The following is a 7,213-nucleotide window of genomic DNA, read 5'->3' as shown; positions in this document are numbered from 1 at the left end:
AGGCTTTGACTGGGATGTTATATATGAGAATATACATAGAATAAACCCATAGGGAATGCAGGCAAAGTCTGAAGTTGGCCTTGCTTTGGCTTCCTAGTCTCAAGAGGTTTTTGGAAGTTTAATCTGAGATTCTTATTAAAAACTTCTAGGAAAGCGAAGTTTAAAAAGAGCCTCTATGGTCCATCGCTGCTCTTGCCGCACTTAGGTAAAAAATCTGAGCAAGTTCGGTGAGACTCAACCTATTTTGCAAACAAATTCATCCTACTGGAATTATCTTTGGTAAAACTAGAGACTCCTATAGAGAGAAAAACTAGCTGAAAAGAAAAACCATAGTACACCTGTTACCAGATTGAACCACTGTTCATTATCTTTGTGTATTTATAATCCACTGGTAGACTGGACTGGATCCTGAATTCTTTTAGTTCTTCCAATTCAATTTTCTCCAATAAAATCATTAAGAACAAGAGCGGCTCTTTTCCTGAAGCCATATAAGCTGGAGGTGGACAAATCAATGTAAATTTCATGGGAAAACCCTCGTGTCTGAGGTGTGGGCCACTAAGAGCTCACCAAATGTTCAACACCATAACTTAGAGACACTCAAACTGCAAACCACGACAAGTCGATGACTTTACACTGTGGACAGCTTTTCTCAAGATGTCAGTACAAGACTATCAATCATGATGAGACTGTTACCTCTCTTTTTTTTTTAATTATTATACTTTAAGTTTTAGGGTACATGTGCACAATGTGCAGGTTAGTTACATATGTATACATGTTCCATGTTGGTGCACTGCACCCACTAACTCATCATCTAGCATTAGGTATATCTCCCAATGCTATCACTCCCCCCTTTTCCCACCCCACAACAGTCCCCAGAGTGTGATGTTCCCCTTCCTGTGTCCTTGTGACTGTTACCTCTCTTAATTTGTCCTTGCTTATGCCTGTCTCCTTTGCTTCCCAGAATAAGGCTGTACTTAGGATTTCACAAGAAGTAGCTTCTGAGAGTAAGGTAACAGTGTCAGATATATCATGTCAACCACACTTCTTTTTTTTTTTTAAGATGGAGTGTCACTCTTGTTGCCCATACTGGAGTGCAATGGCACAATCTTGGCTCACTACAACCTCTGCCCCCTGGGTTCAAGTGATTCTCCTGCTTCAGCCTCCCAAGTAGCTGGGATTACCGGCATGCACCACCATGCCAGCTAATTTTGTATTTTCAGTAGAGATAGGGTTTCTCCATGTTGGTCAGGCTGGTCTCGAACCCCTGACCTCAGGTGATCCGCACGCCTCAGCCTCCCAAAGTGCTGCGATTACAAGCATGAGTCACCGTACCCAGCCCACACATTTTTACATAACAAGACATCCTTTAGTCCACCCAAAGGCTGACGTTAGCTGCATCTGTAACACAACCTTTTCCTCAAATGTATGGAGTTTCTTTTAGGCTTCCACTTCTATACTTGCCTATTCTCACTCCCTGTTTTAATTTAACATAGACACCCAATGCTAGATAATAGAATTGCTCTCTACCAGCTGAACAGTGGGGAGCCTGTGCAGTTTCTGACACTTCTTGTTGCACATGGATAAATACAACTGGTATTATAGATACTCAGTTGTAAAAATCAATAAATGTGCTGCCTGGTTAAAATGACTAGACTCTTCTGGCTTCCTCTTTGATCTATCCTATTGTAGTTGGTTTGCATCTTGCCTAAAGTGCACATTCCAAACTCTTGATATTTTCTTCCTGATAGTCATACTGGTAGTCTCCCTCATGTGGTGCAATCTACAGACATTTTTATTTCTGTGCAAATATTTGTGTGCAGCCATTCTTCAAATGTTAAATGGTTTCTCTTGGGCTGGAACTACAAAAACTCAAAGAAATGTGTGATTTATGGGCTGGGCGCAGTGGCTCACGTCTGTAATCCCAGCACTTTGGGAGGCCAAGACAGGCAGATCACAAGGTCAGGAGTTGGAGATCAGCCTGGTCAATATGGTGAAACCCTGTCTCTACTAAAAATACAAAAATTAGCCAGGCATGGTTGTGCACACCTGTAGTCCTATAGGAAGGCCCCCTGAAACTATTGCTACAGAATAAAAGATGAAATGCTCCTGATTATTGTAAATACAAAATTGCATGCAGGATTGTATAAAGACAATGCCAGATTCGGCTGCCACAATGAGCCTACAGCGCGTGATGTGCTTCTGTTATATGGATGGGAGATAGAATTATGAGTTTAGAACATAGATTACAAATGCAACGTGACTGGAATACTTCTGATTTTTGTAAAACTCCGTTCCAATATAATGAGTCTGTTCACAATTGGGAATCAATAAAATGCCATTTACAAGGAAGTGAATATAATTTAAGTTTAGACGTAAGCAAGCTAAAAGAACAGATTTTTGAAGCTTCTCAAGCACACTTAACTGCTTTACCCAGTGCTGAAGTTTTAGACAGTATCTCTGAGGAGTTATCTAATCTCAGCCCGATTCAATAGGTAAAATCTTTGGGAGGATCCACTATCGTTAATTATGTTCTGTGTATAATTTGTGCTATTGGTTTATTGTTCATGTGTAAAATTGGAAAAAATATTCTTCAATCCAATCGTGATCAGTGCCAAGCTATGATTGCTATGGTTCATTTACATCAGAGAAAAGGGGATATACAGGGAGAACCCCTGAAACTATTGCTATGGAGTAAAAGATGAAATGCTCCTGATTATTGTAAATACAAAATTGCATGCAGGATTGTGTAAATAAAAATGCCAGGATGGACTGCCAGAATGAGCCAACAGCACGTGATGTGCTTCCCCCTGCAGAGAGCCTATGAATGGACATGCAGTCAGGGAGGTTTCACATTACCAAGATTCCTATCCCAGAAAAGCAGATGTCCATAGCTCTCAGAATGGAATACGACCCTTATAGAGAGCCTATAAATGACCCTAAATCCCTCACTAACCTACCCCCACTCTCAATAAACTTAATAATAAATGCTGGTATATCCAGTGCATTGGCAGCATCGCAGGACGAGAATGCGGTGACCCCCCTGGACCCAGCTTTCACTATCTTGTCTGTGACTTTTATTTCTCAACATGCCTATCAGCCTGGGAACAAAGAAAGAGCCCCGTTGCATTGCAGGCTGCTGGCCAGATCCCGCAATATAGTCCCAGCTACTTGGGATGCTGAGGCATCTGTAGAGGGAGAGCTGCCCCAAATCATAAATCGCAAATAAAAGCCAATTACATCTATAACTAAATTAGTTGTAATTTTGTCTTATCACACATGTTCACAGCAAGCAATGGCCAGTGGAGTCTCTCAGACTTCATCATTCTCAACCTCACCCTCCTGCCTTTCTCTTTCACTTACAAGGACCCTTATGATGACACTGGGAGCCACCCAGATAAGCCAGAACAAGCTTTCCGTCTCAAGATACTCAACTTCATCACCTTTGAACAGTGTTTTTGCCAAGAAAAGTAAATGCATGTGTTCCAAGAGTTAGGATGTGGATTTTTTTTGTTGTTGCTGTTTTTGTTTTGAGACAGAGTTTCAGTCATGTTGCCCTGGCTGGAGTGCAGTGGCACAATCTTGACTCACTGCAATCTCCACCTCCCAGGTTCAAATCATTCTCCTGCCTCAGCTTCCCAAGTAGCTGGCATTACAGGCGCCCGCCGCCAAGCCCAGACAATTTTTGCATTTTTAGAAGAAATGGGGTTTCACCATGTTGGCCAGGCTGGTCTCGAACTCCTGACCTCGTGATCCACCCGTATCAGCCTCCCAAAGTGCTGGGATTACAGGCGTGAGCCCCCGCACCCGGCCCGGATGTGGACATTTTTAAGAGGCCATTATTCTGCCTCATACAGGTCACTTTCATAAACATCACCCACAACAAAAATGTTTTGCCTTCCTTCCATGTCTCACTTTTCTGTCTGCACAAACCACAGTGAAACACACTAGCTCTGCTATGAAGTGCCTGGATGACCCTGGGCCACTCATTTGACCTCCCTCAGCCTCTTTCCTCATCTGCAGTGTAAGGCTGACTCTTACTACATCAGAAAATGACAGTGGAAGAGTAAATTAACATGTATAAGACATTAGGCACAGAGCCTGGTACCTGATGAGCCCTTGGTAAACATTCCTTTCAGTCCTTTCCTTTCATCTTCCCATTTTTCTTGCCCTCACCCATCTTCTCCTTCAACTCCTTTCTCTTCAATAACTTACTCAGTCTAACCTGCCAATTAAAGAAGCCACACTACCCATTGAATTCTCATGACTCTGCTGGAATGTTCTTGTGATGCAGTCTGCTATCCACTCAAGGCAATGGGTATTATTTATATGGAGAGGCCTGTTTGCAACAAGAAATCCTTTTTCTGCTCACACAAAATTTATACACAATTTCTCTTAACTTACACGTACCAGTCTCAATTCTACCCTGTTATTTCATACATGTACATCATTATTTTATTCTTCAGACTTTCTCCTTACACCTTAAAAATTAGGACAGTACAAAAACAAAAATAATAGCCTGGGCCAGAAGAGGGGATTCCTTTAGCAAGATGAATGCTTTCCTTTTTCAAGATGAATGAATGCTATGTGCAAGGTAGACCTGAAGCCCATTTCTGGGTTTGGCTTACATCAAAGCCATTTGACTCTAGGACACATTCTTAGATTCCCAGGAGATAATGATTGTCACAGAAGCCACACCCACTCTGGGTATTCCTACTGTTGGGTAAAGGAATATTTACAGAATGTTTTGCATTCTGTTTACTCCTCCTAAATTCTTCCACTCCTGGAAGTTAAACTTCCCCACTAATCAGCTTCATCTCCAGCTGGCCTGCCTGGACCCTGATGGGAAAATACCTCCCCACTGTGGATGGCCAGGGTGGCACCTTTGACTATTCCCATAATTATAATAGCTCACACTGATGCAGCACTCACTATGCACCAGGCATTATACTAAGGGCTTTCCAGGAAACTACAGTCCTCACCTAAAAATCCCAAGTGCCACCATCCCCATTTTTACAGATTAAAAAAAAAAAACTGAGGCAGAGAAGTATGTGCTCACTGTCACCTAACTCCATAATTCAACCTCATCCTCCACTTCATCTGGTAAGAGGACACTCTAAGATTTACAAGGTCTCCTGAATGACATCTACCTTCAAAAATGATTTTAGCCCCTTGTACTTTCAGGATTTGACAAAGAGCCAGCATTTTGTTTTCTGTCTCACCCTTCACTTATGCACCTGTTCCCTAAAACTACACTCACAACTACACAGCCCTGCATAAAAGCTAGCTTTTAGAAACCTCATTCTCTTTTGAAGAAAGAAAAGCCAGCTTCCAAGTCTTACAAAAAGTCATTTTTTATTCTATTGTCAACTATTTGCATAGCCATTCTCTGGCCATAAACGAGTGCACTAGAAACAGAAAGCGTAAAGAGAGGAAAGTAGGAGGAGGGTGAGTTTCTAGATAGACACACAGGGAAGAGATTCCGAATCCAGAAAAATTCACAAAATGCACCCAGGGTGTGTGGCTTTGAGCAATGACAGCCCCACCTGCCACTTTCCATGGCTGTTGGCTGCTTACTTCCTTCTCAACCTGCCCCTCCTGGTCTTGCTTTCTTAGACCAATACAAACAACCTGGGAGCTGGGGTCAGATCAGAGCACACAGCACTGAGTGGTAGGGTTGGGAAAGACAGAAAAGGAAGATGAGTTTTGAATCATGAAGACCTGACTCACCTGGGTACACATCACCTAGGCAGGCAAAAGATTACTGAAGGGCTTTGCAGGACTCATGGTGGTTATCCAGAATGACTGACTGAGGCATGGGTATTGACCGATTGAGTTTTATTGAGCCGGAGCTTGACGGTGCACCCTGGGAAAACATGAGATGCAAGAAATCTCTGTGGCTTGTGTTTTCTCTGAAGAGGTTCCAGGAGGCTTAGTATTTATATATTTGGTTAAAGGGGAGAAGGCAGGTAGGAAGAGATGGAGTGGGCAGAAAAACAATTGATCTAATCTTGTCTTTCTTCTGTGCCTCAGAAAATAAATATTATCAGAATGAGAGTTAAAATACTTCACTTTTAGGAGCTAGGTTTTTGATTCCTCACTTAAAGTTACAATTGGCATGTCTTTGTTTTACAAAGAAATATACATCTTGAAAGGTTTTGAAGCCAAGAAAAAACAATTTGTTCAGGCAATCATCTGGAGATGCCCGAGATCTTTGGCTTTCCTCTTTATCCTGTTCTTTTTCTTTTCTTTTTTTCTTTTAGAGACACAACCTTGCTCTGTCACCCAGACTGGAGTGTACTCACTACAGCCTTGAACTCCTGGGCTGAAGCGGTCCTCCCACCTTAGCCTCCCAAGTATCTGAGACTATAGGCATGCACCACTGCACCTGGCTAATTTGATTTATTTTATGTTTTGTAGAGACATGGTCTCCCTTTGTTGCTCAGGCTGGTCTTAAACTCCTGGTTTCAAGCGATCCTCCTGCCTTGGATTCTCAACATGCTGGGATTACAGGCCTGTGCCTGCACACATGACCCCCCGATTCTTCAAAAGCTTTCAGAGAAAACATTGTAGAAGACATGACTTTGTGACTGTATGTTTCATCTGATCCTACATCACTATGAAGGCTCATTCTTAAGAAGTCATGACCCATGGAAAAGGGGATAAAGACAAACAAGAAAAGGGCAAAGGGAAGTCACAGCAACAAAGGGACAGTATAATCCGGGAACCTTATTAAAGTCACACAACTGCTGCTACAATTAGAGCAATTCATTTGGCAAACACCGCTCTAACACTTTCAGTTGTATGTTGGCTTACCTGTAATGTCTAGAGCAGTCTATAGACTAGGATTTCTAGAGTTTCTGAAGCATCTTCCAATTGCAGTGGTAATCTGACACATTTCTCTGAATTGCAGTCTGAGTCCAGGGTTCATGTTTGCCTCTTGTGTAGTCCACACATTAGCAGGCACAAAGGTTGTTTATATATAAGTTGCTATGACTTCTTCAGAAGTTTACATAAGTCATCGAGTTTCAGCTTGCAAGGTTTAATCTATCCATCTTACAAAAGGCTAATATCCAGAATCTACAGGAAACTTAAACAAATTTACAGGAAAAAAACAAACAAAGAAGCCCATCAAAAAGTGGGTGAAGCACATGAACAGACACTTCTCAAAATAAGACATTTAAGTGACCAACAAATATATAGAAAAAAGCTCATC

At 41.9% G+C, this 7,213-nt stretch overlaps 1 long non-coding RNA gene across 1 annotated transcript in view; it reads right to left on the bottom strand.

The window, feature by feature from the left end:
- Positions 1 to 5,337: 5,337 nt before the first annotated feature.
- Positions 5,338 to 7,213, bottom strand: part of LOC129051988 (uncharacterized) — a 105,700-nt gene continuing 103,824 nt past the window's right edge. The window contains exons 6-7 of the long non-coding RNA XR_010138628.1: positions 6,814 to 7,087; positions 5,338 to 5,863 (exon numbers count right to left, since the gene is read on the bottom strand). This is a non-coding gene — a long non-coding RNA (uncharacterized LOC129051988). The remainder of the gene's footprint in view (positions 5,864 to 6,813; positions 7,088 to 7,213) is intronic.

The sequence above is a fragment of the Pongo abelii genome, chromosome 20 (assembly GCF_028885655.2).
Source record: "Pongo abelii isolate AG06213 chromosome 20, NHGRI_mPonAbe1-v2.0_pri, whole genome shotgun sequence".
NCBI lineage: Eukaryota > Metazoa > Chordata > Mammalia > Primates > Hominidae > Pongo > Pongo abelii.
This window is presented reverse-complemented; position numbering and strand designations above follow the sequence as displayed.